Source organism: Mus pahari, chromosome 5, assembly GCF_900095145.1.
Source record: "Mus pahari chromosome 5, PAHARI_EIJ_v1.1, whole genome shotgun sequence".
In the NCBI taxonomy this organism is placed as follows: Eukaryota; Metazoa; Chordata; class Mammalia; order Rodentia; family Muridae; genus Mus; species Mus pahari.
In genome coordinates, this window is record NC_034594.1 from 3835243 (window position 1) to 3853776 (window position 18534).

An 18534-nucleotide genomic window follows, 5' to 3' on the forward strand; every position below is an offset into this window, starting at 1 on the left:
TCTTCAGGTTCAAAACTTCAAAAATGTTTCAAATATTAAAGAGGAGAGCAATTGAAGAAGACAGCAGACATCAATGTCGTATGCACACAGACATAAATCCATACCAGACTCCATTTTCAGTTCTACCTATTAGCCCTGAGTCTTACACCACGGAAGTGTTCATCTGCCGGGTTGGCACAGGGTATTTTAGTGCCATCTGGATGGCAAAGCTCACTTTGACTCTGGAGATAGGAGGCTGTGGTGAGCCATCTGACTCCCTCCCCCTCCTGGTGACATATCAGAAGGTACCTGGCACAGAGGACAGACGGACAGACATGGAAGGGAGAGTAATAAGATGAGAAGCAGAGATGCTCAGAGTCCAGCAATTTGCTTGCAGTCTTGCTCAATAGATAATGCACTATACATTTCAGGGATAGGGGTGGGGAGGGCCTGCGACAGAAAGGTTTTCACTTACCCAACCTTAAAGTCACCCCACTGCACACAGGTTACACTTTTGATTTCTGTAAAACAAAGACTTGCACTCCAGCAACTGGTCACCATCATCATACTGGCAACTGTGATTGTGTTTCATAACACTGACATGACCCAAACGCCCCATGACCTAGGTCAGCGGAGGGATGTCCAGGGGAGTTAATGGCTCACTCAAGACTGTGGCAGGAAGGAATCCAGACTTCCTAAGCACCGTTGATGCAGGGCATGCGCAGTACTGGTGCAGGGCATGCGCAGTACTGCTGGCTGGACTCCCTGTTTGAATCCTGCTCTTTCACCCTTTCTGCGATAAAGGAACCCACAGAAGCTGCAGCTCTGAGCGAGCAGGCTGCTGTGTTAGTCATTGCTCTGCCTTTCTGTCTGAATCCCTTTGAATGTCAGCAGAAGCCAGGCACTAGGAAGAAGAATCAAGAGTTTCTTCCCAAACAAAGCACTCTTGTGTGTTGTCTTTGTTTTTGTTTTTCGTTTTTTGTTTTTAACTCCCCATCTTGTTTCCTTTGTATAGCTGTAACTGAATAATTCTCACTGAGCCTGCTCATGTCACCCTGGATGCCTGAGCATCTGTCAAGACCTGACAAGACAGCAAAGCTACCTTGTGCACACAGAACTGTGACTCCTGGCATCTTGACATGTCCTGAATGCATCCAAATTGATATCTTTTCAGGTAGGGGGGGGGGGACAGGGAGGCAGTGAACTGCAGTGGCAGAGGAGGTGGAATCGTAAATGTGTTCTGAAGGTTCCCACTTAATTTAATAGATGGTTACAAAGGAATCAATACAGCGTGTGTGCAAATCAAGTGAGATAATGCCTGTGAACAGACAGAACTGTTCACTTAAAGCAAAAGAAGAAGAAGAAGCTCATTAGACTCCAGGTGGAACTGTCCTGAACTTCATGGCGCTGGTCCTGGCTCTTCCACTAACCAGGAGGTAAAGCGTCTCTTACCTTCCTAGGGCTGGTTATTGCTGTAAAATCAACAACTCCTTCAACATTATCGTTGATTCAATGTTAACATAAGATTCAATCACATTTAGGGAGTTTGGCTTCATTTCTAGCACTGCTATTCTGAGCTGATTTTGACCTAAGCATATGCAATGCTAAATATAATACTTTAACTGCATTTCTGTTTCTGGTTGTAGTCTCCCTCTCCCTCTCTCTCTCCCCCTTTCTCTCCCCCTCCCCTTCCCATCCTTTTCCCTCTCCCCTTCTCCCTCTCCCCCTCTCTCTTCCTCTCCCCCTCCCTCCCTTCCCTCTTCTTTCCTCCCTCTCCCCCTCCTCCTTCCCCTCCCTCCCCTCCCTCTCCTTTCCTCCCTCTCCCCCTCCTCCTTCCCCTCCCNCTTCCCCTCCCTCCCCCTCCCTCTCCATCTCTTTCTCTCCCCCTCTCTCTCCCCCTCTCTCTCCCCCCTCCTCCTTTTCCTTCTTTTCTTAATGAAGCTGAGATGCAGATGAGCCCATTTGATTCAAAAGTGTGCTTAGCACATTCAGACTGTGCAGCCTGTGACTGAAATCCTTCTGGAATTATCTATGGAAACAACCCAGGACTCTCAAGTAAAGCTATAATTTTGACAATGGACTAACTTCAAAGTCAAAGTTAGTATTTACTGAGTGAAATGCGTCAAGCCTTATGGTACTTCTTTACAGATCGCATTCTCTGAAGAACACTGTGGTACAAACAACAAAGATGCTTGCAGAAGAGTGGTCTCTGAAACAGAGGAAGCCAAGAAGCTGTCAGGAGACCACCACCAGAGTAGGGGATCAAATTGGGTTCCATTAATGTTTCCAATGAGCCTAAGTAAGTGGAATGTGTAGCACCAACCAGAGCGTGGGTAGCGCCTAGTGCCCGTTTACCCCAAAAGACCATCAAGGAGCCAACTCGGATGCTATTGCACTAGGGTCTCTTTATTACAAGGTTAAGCTTGGACCTATTCACCACTGTCCCTGACACAGCAGGGCTGGTTGGTAAGACAGCCCTGAGCTCTTTTCAGGGTAAGGTTTTATAGAAAATGGTAAGCAAGCAAAGGGGTTTCTAGCCTGGCACACTTCTGATTAGGGGGCCATTACGAAATTTTGTTGCCCTTTAACATAATTGGCTGGTGCTGGGAGCTAAACCGTAAACTTACCTTCTGCTCTCCTCCCGATTGGTGGCTGTTAGGAAGTGAAGTGCCAGGGGCAAGCTTGTTAGAATAACTGGGAAACTGGTCTTCTTTGGGAGTAGCCTGGGAACTGGGGCTAGATGCTGGCTTGTTAGTTAACTCGGTTCATCCTTCAGTCGGGTTCTCTAAGATGGAGTCTGAACCCAAGATCTGGTTTCTCAGCTGGACCAGATTTGATTTCTGGTTGGTGGCCGTGAATGCTTGTGCTGAGCTGCTCAAGGGAAGTAGAAGTAGAGACTTGGTGACAAATATTACATCCTGGCAATTAGGGTCATGGTTCACTAGCTCCTGATAGGTTCTGGCCACGCCTTCTAGAAGCTAGTGATTATGGGAGGATCAACAAAGTGTATTCCTGGGATGTTGAATATCTTGTGGGTGATTTCTCCAGCTAAAGAAAGTCTACTTAGGAAGCCAGAAATGAGTGGATGACAATGGATTTACAGAATGAGGAAAGCCACCAAGGAAGAGCAAGCCACATCCTTAATAAGCTCTTATTTAGATAAATGTTCCATGGAAAGAATTTCAGGTGCTCCAGCAACATAGTGGGGCAGTAGGAAGGTGAAGAATTTCTAGTCAATCCATTCAATAGAGGAAAAATAAGACACTTTCTGTACATTTTAGCTAACTAACAAGGTGTAGGGAGATCATACATTTTACTTTGCAAATTAGTTTTTCCACAAATTCAGTTTTTCTCTTACTATCTTTTAAAAACATGGAAAAGATTTCACCCAAATGATTTGTGAAAACCTCACAATGGGTAACTGACTGCCTAAGATAACAATATCAACTGACTAAATAAAAATCCACTCTCTTTCCTCAAGTGGCATCATTTTTTGTGTTCATTAATATTAGAAAGAAGCAAAGATTTTGAAGTAATATTTAAGGGATGCTTAAATTTGAAAAGCTATTTCCAGGCATTGTGGCTCATACCTGTAACCCCAGTCCTTGTAAAGTTGGGACCAGAGGATTGTAGCAAGAGAAAACCACTTGGACTACATAGAAAGACCCTGTTACAAATATCTTTTAAAAATTAAAAAGCTCCTTAAAACACTCCTCAGAACTGGGCATATTTATATCTCAGTGGAAGAAGACTTGTTTAGCATGGGTAAGCTCTTGATTAGATCCCCATCCCCTAAAGGAATCAATCAAACAGAATTTCTAAACTACCATTTTTACAACAATAGCATCCATACTTACTGTAATGGTATTGGTAATAAAAGTGATAACAGGGCCCTAAGCACTTATCGTACATTGGGAATTTTGCTAAGGACATTTGCACATTTGCATATATTGTCTAATTATCACATTTTTTTTTTTGAAAATCATATAATTCACCTGAGTTAGAGGTAAAGTGTCTACACCACTTGAAAGTTCCTCCAGTGCTAGTCAACACTGGAACTTGTTGTGCCCCTCGCATATCTCATCTACTCTGTTGGCATCCTCTTGCACACACATTACTGGGTCCCACTTGTATTCCAACCAATGTGGAATCTAACTACATCTCCTGTCATCAAGGATGGTTTAATCACGATGAGAGGTCTGCGTCCTTCTTATCCTGAGAACACTCTACAACATCTATCACTGTTCTCTAGAACACTGACGCACTGACAGGGTTATGTGGGGAAATCTGACTGGCTCAGTCTGGACATCTCCTGGACCTACTTATCCTTTCTTGGGTTGAGTCTCTTCTCTGTGTGAATAGCACCACCTGTCTTCTACGGGTAGAGGAAACAGTAAAACTTGATGCATTAACTATATAAATGACTTGCAACTCGGGAAGGTCTTCAAGGAGACTATTACAGTCCGTTTCCTAGAGGTACTCCAGGCTACATCTTCCTCATTCCCTCGGCTTTTATCTCAAGAGAACAGATTACTCAAAGACTTATTGAAAACCCTCCTTGTCCAGCACTGTGCTGGCCACTTGTAAGAGCTAAAATAAACATAATCCTTGATGTCAAGAAAATTATTTGGCCAGCAAAAACAATAGGCATGAACAAAAATAATAGGCATTCCCCAAATAGTATCCATTGAATGTGATAACAAAAGTCATGGATGCCATCCCAGGGAGTGGAGAGGAAGACTAGCTCCATCCAGGAGTACTCAAGACAAGTTTACAGATGTGCAGTGAACACCACCACCACCAAAAAGTAAGATTCCTGAATCCCCCACATACATTCTCCTGGTGGAGAAGTTGTCAAGGCAGCCTTTCTTCTGGTCCTTAGTGAACAAAGCAAGGTGGGCAGGAAACTTCAAACTTCTGAAGATCACCTACTCACTGCACTCTCACATCTGCCTGCAAGACGACTAGAAAGACTTCTGTGACCAACTAAGGAAGGTTGTGGGGCACACATGTTCTTGCTCATGGTTTAGAAGCCCCATTTATTGATCCAGAGAAGGCAATAACTGGACTAGGAACTGAGAACCAGATGAGCTCCGAGGGAGAAGACAGGCATGATCCCTTCTTGTAACGATCATCTGCCTTTGCTCCTGTCGCTAAAAGTGTGTCTTGCATGCGGTATTTGGCTTTAAGCTTCACCAATCAACCAAGAATCCACAGTCCCAGTCGTTCGTCCCTGATGCAGTTTCCTTGGCAACCATGGCCCTGCCAGAAAGCTCACCAGCCCACAGTGGGACTGTGTGAAGCCCCGCAGCTCTGTCAGGAACTCTCAGCTTTTAAATAATAGGAGACCACACTGAGATTCTTTCTTGCTCAAATGCCACCCAGACGCCATCATTTTGTATTTGTGGTGCGCCTTTCATCTGGGCAGTTCAAAGCAGGACTGGGTCGTACCTTATGGAGATGAATGTTATCGTTAGTCACACGTTCTGGAAAGGAACCAGAAAAGAGGCGTGGGGGAAATCAAAGGACTCTGCAGCGGAGTGCTGACTCCGTCCCTTCCTTTCTTTTGCTCTCTCCCTTCCTTTTATGTCTTCCTTATGTTCGTCCTCATTTCCTTTACTCCTATTATATATTTCTTAAGTGATACCCCTGGCACTCCCTTGCAGACAGTCGTGACAGTTGCCTCTAGAAAGACCAAACTCAAAGGCTCGAATTGAGATCGACCAGTCGGTAGGTTCTGCAATTGACTTTCCAGTTACCAGTGCTAACCATGACGAGTGTCCATATCAGATGCCGTTACAGCAGGTTCCATTCTGACATGCTATGGATCATCTGAGTCACTCTTTTATTTCCTTGCATCAATTGATGATCTTGGATGTAGTCCCTAATGAGACCTCAATATCAGAGAAGACAAGAAGAGTCCCCATACAAAAATTAAAACTTCCCAACAAAAATCACTTAGGGCAGAGTTCTCCCAAGGTTAGGGTCCAGATACCTCCCCAGGGATTGCATCATAAGATGTCTTTGATTCAGTCTTGGGTGGAATCTGAGGTTCTGCATCTCCAACAAGCTCTCAAGTCATACTGCTCCTAGTGGTTGGGTTAGAAGACCAGCCTTTGGGGAAGGAAGGGCTCTGACTCTGTATTTGCATCTATACTGTTTCTCTGTGCTCTGTTAGGATGAGAGTGGGAAACACAGGTCCCGTTCTCATACAGTTTTGTATAATTAAGAATGCTTTGTGTATTCCTTCAAGGCATGCAAGATAGTCAGTATTACTATGTCTGTGTTTTCTGTTCAATATCAGAAAATAGTGAGATTTCACAACCAGTTGTTTATACCCATCACAAAAAGACTAATTTAGGGGTTGAGAGATACTATCGTCTTATAGAGGACCTTTAAGTGCCACATCAGATGGCTCACGATCACTTGTCATTCCAACTCATGCCCTCTTCTGGCCTCTTGGGCACTCACGTGCATGTCACCAAACACAGACATGTATGTATATAGGTAATGTTAAAATGAACAATACATTTTTAAAAAAGATAAACCCAACTTCAAAGTTTTGTTGTTATTGTAAAAGTATACTTTTAATTGTTGCAGCGGCTGTTAAAACACATCAAGCAAGTTGTTTCAAGGACTCACAAAAAGGTTTTCAGAGACATTCTGAAGGTTTTGTTGTTGTTATTTCTTGGCTTCTTTTTTCGTTTGTTTGTTTTTGTTCATTTGTTAATGAGAAACTCCCAGATTCATAGTTAATGGAACTTTACCAATTCAGTTGCTATGGTGTGGCTTCTTTCCAGACTGACTTAGTTACTCATGACAGTGAGACTACGGAGACACCAGAATCTTCTTCCACCTGAACTTGAGTGCATGACCTCACTTAACTCAACCACAGGCACGTCTGGACTGTGAGAATGGACTTGTGTTCGGAAGTCTTTGTAATAGTTACTATCCTTAGATGAGATCTTCCTGATTGGGCCACACCCAAACTCCAACGACACAGTCTCGGGGATCCTGGGAGGAAGGGCAAGGGAATGTGGTGACAGAGACTGGGGCTACTGCCACCTTCCAGAGGCCATCTGGAGCTTCAGAAACCAGAAAGGTTATGAAGACTGTTTCCTATATTCTGAGGCTACTCAGTCCTTCTGAGTTACCATGGCTTTTTATTTCTGACCTCTCCGAGCTTACACACAACTATTGCTATTTTATGCCACCCACTTTGTGGTAATTTGTTGTGGTAGACCTAGAAAACGCATACACAATGCCTTCAAGATTTCCCAACGTTTAACATAGTCTAGTTTGGTATGTTCCCCTCCCCCACCCCACCCTACCCCCGGTCTCTTCAAGCTTCCCAATGTTTAACCCAACCTGGCTTTGAATGTTTTCCCGTGTGTGCCTCAGAGCTCCGGATGGCTAGCATCTGTTGTCTGGTCTGGGCACTTAGGGGTTTCTTGTAGGGTGGTCTTGAGGATCGAACAACTCCGTATTGAGTAAGTGATTCTCTGGCAGACTCATTAAGGAAAATCACACCAACTTGCAGTTTGAAAGCTTTAAGAGTAAAACTCCACATTACAAAAGAAGGCATCGTACATAATTCTTTAATGAGAAAGAATGATAAGGATGTGGACATTTTTGAAATTTTAAGACAGTTAAAGTTCCAAAGCAGATATGTTTATGTAATGGTAAAGACAGTTTCCCAGATTTGGCCTCAAACTTTCAAGTTTGGTCCATTCTAGCTGTAATTCCTCTTGAGATTTCTATGGCAATGGTACTGTGACCGGTATCCAAGCTGCATGAAGCACTGCTGCCATCTTGTGGCTAATATGCTCCACTACATTTGTTTTCTACTTGGGCAGGCAGAGTTCAGAGTGGAACCCAGGTTTTAATATTGAATTTGTGTCCTTCAGCTGGTGTGGCAGAATGAGACAGCACATGATCTCTTTTCTTTCTATTTGACTATGGAGGAGAACAATATAATACAGCTGCCAATAATCGGTGGCAATTCACAACTAGCACTCTTTCCTTCGAAGATGAGAGCACCCTGAGAATTTCAATTTGATTTTTAGTCCCTGCTCAGTCTGTGCATGCACGGTCTTCAACATGCTGGGTTCTGGAGAGGAAAGATGAGGAGGTCACAGCTTTAAGAGACCAGCTACTACCTACTCTATACTTGAGGTTTCTTTTATTTTTTCTGCCGTGAGGCCATCTACCCACTCTCTGGAGAGTCTTTTGTTTGTTTCTTGTTTGTTTGTTTGTTTAATTTTCTGTCATCTAGCATTCTGGTTGCCTAGTTTTCTAGGAAAAATAATTTAAAAACCTCTGAGTCATGTTTGATATACAGTTGCCATATATTAAAATTGTTGTTCTCAGATACCAGCTTACTTTTTCCCTTAGTAGATATTCCTGACTGATACCCACCAGCATCTCCACTCCCTAGACCACAATAAAATTGCCAGGCACACTAATGCTCAGTCAGAGTCATGGTCTCAGTTCTTAAGATGTTCTAGGACCTTACCTCTACCATCACCACTATAAATGTGTGTGGAGAATACGTCATAACCCTTTAAAATATTATTTGAAAGGCTCACTCCAAGAATGTCTCAAGAACATAAATGAAGCCCTAAAACATTGTTCACATGTATGAAATTAGTAATTTTAATTAAATGTAAGAGTTATATGTGGCTAGGGACATGAATTTGGCTTTACCTCGAAGCTGTTTTGAGCAGCTAGTCCCTGAGAGTGAACGCAGAACTCAGGGTGATTGGTTTGTTTAATATATGTGTTCATTTGTTACTCTATTCCTTGTTACTATGTTTATTGTTTATTATTAATACCACATTTAATGGTTGTTTTGTTCACTGATGTGACAAAATAGTCAGAAGCAACTTGAAACAGAGTGGTCCTTAGTTGTGAAGGTGGGAATGTGAAGCCAGTCTCGTTGCATCCATGGCCAGGAATCAGGGATGAAGGCTGGTATCCTGCTCACCAGTCTCATTGCATCCATGGCCAGGAATCAGGGATGAAGGCTGGTACCCTGCTCACCAGGCTCATTGCATCCATGGCCAGGAATCAGGGATGAAGGCTGGTACCCTGCTCAGTGTTTCTCTTACTGCTTCACTTACTCTGGGTCTCCAGCCAATGGGATGGAGCTATTAAACCAACATCAGTGAGGAGAAAGACCACTGACACAATTCATGGCCAAACTAATTAAGGCGAGCTTTGTTATTTGCTATTTTGCTGTGGCACTAATTTTGGGAGAACCTAAAAGTCACATAGTGGTGACTCCAAGGCCTCCTTCAACCTGGTAGTAGTGTTCATCTGCTCAACTTTGCTGAGTGTTTGCCAGCACAAAGGAAGCTTGTACTTTGAGCTACTAGACATTTTGACTCTTATTTTCATTAGCAGTTACCTGCCTCCTGCTAAAGAAATCTTGAACACCATGTGCAAAGATAGGAAACCCTCAGAATTTAAAAAAGAGTTTAGAGGCAACACTGCATGATCATGCCCCACCTGCTTCTTTACCTTGGTATTTGAAACCTAGTGACCTCATTTCAGTTTTTAGTGTACCACTGACCTCTTATTCCTGTTGTTATCACAGACTGTCTTCTGATGCAAGGTTTGCCCTGTGATGTCGTTCTCATTGGATATTTTATTTCTTTAGGAGAGCCTTCTTGTATGACTGCACTTCTGTCTGACCTCAAGCATAATCATAGGTTCACTGAAGTCCTGGTCATGAAAGCTTTTCTTTTCCTTTATATACATGATTATTTGGTGATAGACTAACCTAAAGCACTCAAAAGACTTGGTTGAACAAATAGAGTATGAATGCAAAGTACCTTTCTCTAATTCCTCATGGACTTGTGTGAGCTCCAAGCTCCAGTGCCTAGGGAAAGGAGGGAGGTCACTGGAGGCCAAGAGGTTGAAGAGATTGTGGGAAGTCACAAGCAGATAAGACATTATTTATTTGTGGTAAGGAACACCACACAGACCAACAACCTCTGGCAGACTCATGATATGTAGTAGCACATGTAGGCCAAAGACAGGCAAGCATAGCATACAAACAAACCAGCTCACAGGTTATAGGCATGCAGTTCTACAGAAGTCAAAAGAACCTAGTACAACGAATGATCCTGACCCCAAAGCCAGATTTATGTAACACTCATACATTTCTGCCACAAATAGATAACAAGTTACTTCACTGTTTACTTTGGGGTTGTCTGGACATTCAGTGTCAGCCATTTTTGTCCTGAGTCTAAGGTCCCCAACTCCAATATTCAGCATCTGCGACCTTGGACCATGTTGTCTAAACATTACAGGCTGTCATGGCCCTCTGTTTCTTATGATTTCTTTAATCTCTCAATGGCTTGATCATTATTTTCAAAAATAAATCAAACACATGTGGCTTAATGATCAAGATTGTGCAATTAAAAATGAGACAGAACACAAGAACCTATCTAGATGATGGATTTAATCCATAGCTGGCTAGATGGTCCTCACTGTCATATATGTTATATATTGTTAACAAAAATATTGTTATGTGGCCCATAATTATATTTTGAAACTTGGAAGGGTGCCACAGACGAACCTCACTTGGGTCCTCAATCCACGGGCAAAACTTGGGTTTGGTTACAGGTGGGCAAAGAGTCAGCAAAAGTGTGGTGACAAACAGATGCGACACAAGGGAGTGTGGATCTGAGTGTAATTTGTCAAATTGAGCATCAGACTTTTTACACAGAAGAAAATAGGGAAGTTACACAAAACAGAGGAATGCAACCACGGAAGGGCTGGCAGGAACCAAGTGGGGTAAAATTCAGTGTTAACAGCTGGGATCAAAAACAGCTCCACCTAAAGTCAGCTTAAACTTAGAAGCCAGGGGCAAGGGCTTCCTGCCCTTGCCATAGTTCCTATTCTAGTCTATTTTATGGTCCACCTTCCTCCTAGGGCATTGTAAATACTTGTGTATGGGTGTAACTCAGCTGTTTATTGTCCTAAGTATCTAATCTGGTTCCTCCTTAGATCACAAACTTCCTTCTTCCTAGAGAATGGTAAATTCCTGTGTAGGGCAGTGACTTAGCTATCTATGCCCAGGGTCGGATCAAGGACTGCCTAGAATCTAACTTAGCTATATGTCAAAAAAATTAATCCTTAGGAGCACTTATAATAAAGCAATATTAAGGGAAAGCACACAGATCTGTTTACCAACTAAAGTAAGGACATTGGAGCATTCGTTATACAGGATGCCACGATTCCAGGAGACTAAGTTTCCGTGAACTTTTCGCCTCGGGACAGCGCCCAGGTTTTTGGGGCCTGTCCCGCTTGTCACTACTGGAGTGGATGTAGCAGAGGGAGGAGGGAGCATGACTAAATGAAACGGCTTTGGGTTTATATGATTACTAGTTTTCTAACTCTGCTTTGAGGAGCTGGACCCCTGGACCGGGTGCTGCATGTTTGGATTGGAGCTTAGACTTCTTAGACAGACAGAGACAGTAAGGATAACATAGACACAGAGCAAAACAAACCAGGAATATGCCAGAAACACAGGGGGTGGACAAAGTAAAGGAATGGTCCAGATGTGTCTCCTTCTGCTTTGTACCCAACTCAATAGTTATACACAGAGGATGCTGATGAAGAGGAACCGGCAACTAGCAGTTCTGACAAAGGCTTTCACCTTGTGTTATGTTGGCAGTCGGAGTCAAGCTCACTCCAAGTAGCTCTTGTTCAGGGCTCTAAGAGTAGTAAATATCTACAGGATGGAGAGTGGGCTCTGCATATGTGATGACCACTAGCTTCTTGATAGACAATAGGGGCCAAAGTACAGAGTCCCTGAAGCAGGGCTGTGGGCCCTGCTTATTCTAGACACCATGGTGATAGTAGGGACTTCGGTTTGATTCAGCATGGAGACTTCAGAACAAATCCAGCTTTACTCAAAGTTAGAGAACTACAACCATCAGGCAAAGCATATCTCAGAGGAGGAGGAAATTCTCATTCACAGCCAAAGCTGCTTAAAAAATTGGATGTAGTTTTGGGTGGTTAAACAGCATTGTAGAGAATATTTCAACAAAATATTGGGAAACATGAATAAGAATAAGATATGGGTAAGGTTGCCAAAGTTAGCAAATAAAAACACGTGATTCTCAGTTGCATTTTAATTTCAGATAAGCAAGTAATTTTAAAAAGCCTTCACTTAATTTTAATCACGTGCTGTTTATTTGACTCATAATTAATTGGAAATTATGAGTTTGATCTGGAAACCCTAAATTGGAGAAGTCAGTGAGCAAGGGATGAGGGCTGGATGCAGGGGAGAAAGGCCACTTCTGAAAAGTTTGGAGATGAGGGAAGAGAGAGGTAAACTGGAATTCTCTTCACAGCAGAGACCTGATCCACTGGACTAGAGTTCATCATGCTCACACTCCTGTGTCTATGTATGAGATTGCCCACACTGGAGTAACTGACAGATAATTAGCTATAATCAGAAACAAATACATATGACATTTATTTGAAACACAACCAAAAGAAAAAAATCTAAAACCTGAAGACCTCACCCATACTGTGCAATTAGTATAGCCTGAATAAGTTTAACTCATGAAAACATTACACATGCACTAATATTTACTATATGTCATTACATTATTACATAACAACGTAATTATGTTATCACTACTCATCATAATTACTATAATACTATATTATAACATTACTACTACTTATTATTATTACTAACAATATAGCTATATTACCTTTTATAAAAATTGTCACAATTTTATTACACCTATTTGTAATGTACTGTGATCATATTGTCTCCTATTATCCCCTCTTACTTTGCCCTCCTATGAAATACTTTCTCCTTCTCAACAAATGCCCATCCTATTGGCACGCCTTCTGCATTTGTGGTCCACTGCACTTACTTAGTGCCATCTGCATTAGCATGGGTGGGAGCGGCTATCAGTGAGGAATATGACTCTTGTACCCTGCCTAAACCTCCTAACCATTAGCTCTCTAGAGCTCCTCAGGAAGAGGTCTGGCCTTGTGATCAACTCTCATCCTCCTTGATTGAATGTTGATAGGCACACAGTTGAGGGAGCCATTGCTTCTGTGAGTTCAAGGATGCGGCAGCTATTCTGTAATCAGAAGACAGCTCTCCATCTTGTCACATGACTCATTTCCACACTCCAGCTCATAGATTCTTTCCACTGTTCTTCTGCAATGCCTTCCTCCATCCTTAGCCTCTCAAGGCTTTTATCATGAAGATAAAGTAGATTTTGTCAAAGGCTTTTCCTGCATCTATGGACATAATCATGTGAATTTTTCTTGAGTACATTTATATCATAAATTATATTTATTGATGTATGTATGTTAAACCATTTCTGCATCTCTGGAATGAAATCAATTTGATTCCGATAGTCTTCCTGATATGTTTTTGTATTTAGTTTGCAAGTGCTTTATATAGAACATTTTATATTCGTTAGGGAGATGAGTGTATAACATTTTCTGTTTGATGTGTCCTTACCTGATTTTGGTATGAGGACAATACCTGTTTTAGAAAAAAGAGAGTTCAGAACATTTCTTCCCTTCTGTATTTTATGGGGTAATTTGAAAAGTTATTGTTAGCTCTGATTTAAAGGTTTGGAGAATTCTTCAATGAATTCATTAGGTCCTGGAACAATTTTTAAAAATGTATTTTCAACTTATTGACAAACTGATTCATGTAAGCGTCTTTTGATCACATCTTATACCCCTCTACTCCCATATCCCCCATACTTCTATCTTCTATCTCCATGTCACCGCTGCCTTCCTCCTCCTCCTCCTCCTCCTCCTCCTCTTCCTCTTCCTCTTCCTCCTCTTCTTCTTCTTCTTCTTCTTCTTCTTCTTCTTCTTCTTCTTCTTCTTCTTCTTCTTCTTCTTCTTCTTCTTCTTTCCCTTTTATAATGCACTGAATACAATTATTCCTGCCTACATGCACACAGATATAGAGCTCTCACCCAGAACAAGGGCACCCTATCAGTGACTACACCCTTGAAGAAATATATCTTCCTCTGCACAGTAGCTGGCAACTGCCAACATTCTTTAGGTGGAATAGAGTCTCATGGTTCCCTCTTCCATCCGTGCTGGAATCCTGACTGGTTAGATTTTGTGCAGGTCTTCTGCAGGCATAGTAACCATAGTAACCATAGTTGCTTTAGTTCATGGTTATGTCATGTATAGAAGGAAGCATTTCACAGCATTCCTCCTACCCTCTAGCTCCCGGGTTCTTGCAGTCACTTCTTTCCTGATGTCCCCTGAGTCTTCAGGAGTTGTGAAACTAATGTCCCATTTAGTGCTGAGCTTCAACATTCACTTATTCAACACTTTGGTTAATGCGCCACAATGTGAGGAAGCTTCTTTGATCAAAGTTGAAAGATGCATTGATCTATGGACTTTTTTGCTAGGTTTAGTACCACGTGTACATATTCAATTGGACTGTGGCTCGTTTCCTAGCAACAGCTATGTCATAATTGCACCAGAAGGGACATCTTGCCTGGCAGAAGACCTGGCCTTTGGCTTTTTTAGTAAGTAAGTTTAGTTTTTCTGATTACTACTTAAAGTTCATTGTTTGCTGTAGATCTGCTTACATTTTATCATTTTTATTTTTGAATTTGAAATGTAACTACATCATTTCCAATTGCCTTTCTTTCTTCCAGTTCTTCCCATGTATTATAACTCCTTGATCTCTCTAGATTCATTCATGGCCTCTATTTCTTCAGTACACATACACACACACACATACACACACACACACAAAACACACACACATAAACTAAGCAATACATCTTGATTAGTTTGTATGATGGTTATGTATATATGTGTATATGTATCATTGTGGGAACTAAAAAAGGGGGACAGGGGAAAGAGGGGGAGGAGGATAGCCCATGTCCAGCTAGAGTTCCACCTATGCTCTGGGCAGGCGGACGTGGGAGGCTGTTCCTTCCTTGCCCAACTCCATTGTGTGACTAGTACTCTGCCTGCCTCCATCAGGATTGCCAAATAAGGAAAAGCAAGGCCAACTACACCAAGAATATCCAGTCCAAGGCTGCCCACAGAAGGCCGAGTCTACAGGGAAAACCAGATAGCTAAAGTCCCCCATAAGAATACAACAATAAGAGCCAGGAAAACATGGCAACTTCAGAGCAAACCTATCCTACTACCATAGGAAACCCTCTATATCCTAGCACAACTGAATCTCAAGAAAATGACCTTAAGTCCAACCATATAATGATGACAGAGGCCTTCAAAAAGGAAACAATTTCCTTGAGGACAGACAAGAAAATAAAATTAAACAGGTGAAAGAAAGGAATAAAACTTCAAGACCTGAAAATAAACATAGAAGCACTAAAGAAAACCCAATCTGAGGAAATTCTGAGATGGAAAAGCTAGGGAAGAGAACAGGAAGAGTAGACACAAGCATCATACAGAATACCAGAGATGGAAGACAGTAGAAGATACAATAGAAGAAACTGATGTATCAGTCAAAGAAAGAGTCAAACCTAAAAAATCCTGACATAAAATATCCAGGCAATTTGGGATACTATGAAAAGACCTAACCTAAGAATGATAGAGTAGAAGAAAGTGCAGAGTCCCAGCTCCAAGGACCAGAAAATAATTTCAGCAAAGTCATAGAAGAAAATTTCCCCAACCTAAATAAAGAGATGCCTATAAACATACAACAATCTTACATATAACCAAATAGATAAGACCAGAAAATAAAATCCTCCTGCCATATAATAATCAAAACACTAAATAGGTAGTAAAAGAAAGAATATTAAAAGCTACAAGTGGAAAAATCCAAGTAACACACAAAGGCAGACCTATCAATTTTACACAAGACTTATCATCAGAAACTCTAAAAGCTAGAAGGGCTTGGGCAGATGTCTTATAGCTTCTAAGCATCAAAACTCTCAGTTATCACAGTTGGGTAAAACAAGATATCCCAAGACAAAAACCAACTCAAACAATATCTATCCACAAATCCAAACCTACAGAAAGTACTTGAAGAAAAATTAAAACCCAAGTAAAGTAGAAAAAAATACACACAAGGAAACACAGAAAATAAATATCGGAAGCACACATACTCATATACTACACACAGGCACAGACACTAATGCCAACAGGAATTAGCAATTGTTTGTTAGTAATATATCTCAACATCTTTGAACTCAATTCAACAATAAAAAGACAATAACAAACCCAATATAGCAAAACAACAACAACAACAACACCTGAACAATTAAAGACCTTCTAGAGGTATTACCATCCCTGATTTCAAGCTATACTGTAGAACAATAGGAATAAAAACTGAATGGTATTGGCATAAACTCAGAAATGTTGATCAATGGAATTGAATCAAAGACCCAGAAATAAACCCATCCTCCTATGAACACTTGATGTTTGACAAAGAAGCCAAAACCGTATAATGGCAAAAGAAAAGCATCTTCAACAAATGGTGATGGTCTAACTGTCTGTCTGGATGAGGAGAATGCATATAAATCCACATCTATCACCCTGAACAAAGCTCAAGTCCAAGTAGATCAAAGACCTCAACAAAACTAACACACTAAATCTATAGAAGAGAAAGCAGGGAATACTATTCAGCTATTAAAGACAAAAGCGTCATGAAATTTGCCCACAAACTGATGGAAGTTGAGGTTATCATACTGAGTGAGGTAAGGCAGACCCAAAAAGACAAGAATGGTATGTACTCACCTGTAATTGGACATTAGCCATAAAGTATAGGACTGCCATGCTGCAATACACAGACCCAAAGAAACTGGGTAATAGGGTAGGCCCAAGGGAATATGTGTGAGTCTCACTCAAGGGGAAACAAAATAAATATTCAGAAGTGAATTGAGAGATGGAACTGGGTGGGAGGAGGGGTGAGGAGTGGTTTGGGAATGTTAATCAGGTGTGGGGATAGGGTGTGAGGGAGCTGTGTGGGGGAAGGGCTGGGAGTGAGAATGGAAATCAGTGGGAGGTATCTCTGGGACTAGCTGGAGACCTGGAATGGGGGAGGCTATAGGAATGACCCTTCCTGAGGTTCCTACCAGCAGGGATTATAGAGACTGAAGTGGCCACCTCCTCCTGTCCTTGGCAGGACTTCCAGTGGAAGAGGCAGAGACATCAACTCACCCACAAAACCTTCAACCTAAAATTTGTCTTGTTTCCAGGATCTGCAGGGATAAAAATGGACCAGAGACTGAGGAAATAGCCAACCAATAACTGGCCCAACTTGAGACCCATCCCAAGTGAGAGAGCCCCCCTCCCCCGAGACAATAAATGACACTCTTAAGCTTGCAGACAGGAGCCTAGCATAACTGTCTCCTGAGTGGCTTCATCTAGCAACAGATGGAAACAGAGGCAGAGACCTGCAGCCAAACACCAGACAGAGCTCAGGGAGTCTTGTGGAGGGGAGGAGACAAGATTGAGCAAGCCAGAGGGGTCAAGGACACCACAAAGAAACCTACAAAGTCAACTAACCTGACCCATTGGGTCTCAGAGACTGAACCACCAACCAAAGCACACGCAGGGGCTGAACCTAGAGCCCTCCACATTTGTAGCAGATGTGCAGCTTGGTCTCCATGTGGGTCCCCTAACTATTGGAGTGTAGGGTGTCTCTGACTCTGTTGCCTGCCATTTGATCTGCTTCCCCTACTTGGATTGCCTGGTTGGGCCTCAGCTGGAGAAGAGGCGCTTAGTCCTGCGGGTACTAGATGATGTCCCAGGGTGGAATAGTTCCCTGGGGGGGCTTCCTCTCCTTTGAGGAGAAGTGGAGGGTGCAGTGTGGGGAGAGATTTTTAAGGGCGTGACTGGGAGGAAAAGGGGGAGTAGAGGCTGAGATTGAAATGTAATGTGAAAAAAATTATGAAAAAAAGTTATATTCACCTAGAAATGTATTTACTCCCTTTCTCCAATTTAGTATTTTAGGACCTACAAAATTTTTGAATTTCGTTGATACCAGCCACAATGCCTCCCTGTTCATCTCTAGTTCCATTAATTTGGCTCTTCTTTATCTTTTCTGGTTACTTAGCTATGGTTTAATTAATAATGTTAATATTTTAAATAACATTTCCTTTCATTTGTTTTTTGTTTTAATTTTTATTTCATAAATTTCTGCCATGATCTTAATTACTTCACTCCATCTGCCACTTTTGGGTTTGCTTTTTTTTTTGTTGCTTTGCCCAGGCCTTAAGCTATATCCATGAGTTATTTGAGATGTTCCTGATCTTTTCATCTGTGTATTCAGAGCTATGAACTTCCCTCACACACTACCTTCATTGTACCTTATATGTTTTAGTAGTCATATTGTGCTTATAAGAAGATAAAGGGGGGAGGGGGAGTATGTTCTATGGAGGTATAGTCAGGTATGGGGGAAGGGGGTGCCTCAGCAGGCTCATGCTGAGGCAGCCCCTCCCCCCTGAGGGGCCAGCCACACTATGGTATAGTATAGAATAGAGTTTCTTAAGGGCATGGGGAGGGCAGTTAAGAGGGTAGGAGAGAGGGAGAGAGAGGGGGGGAAGGGGGAGG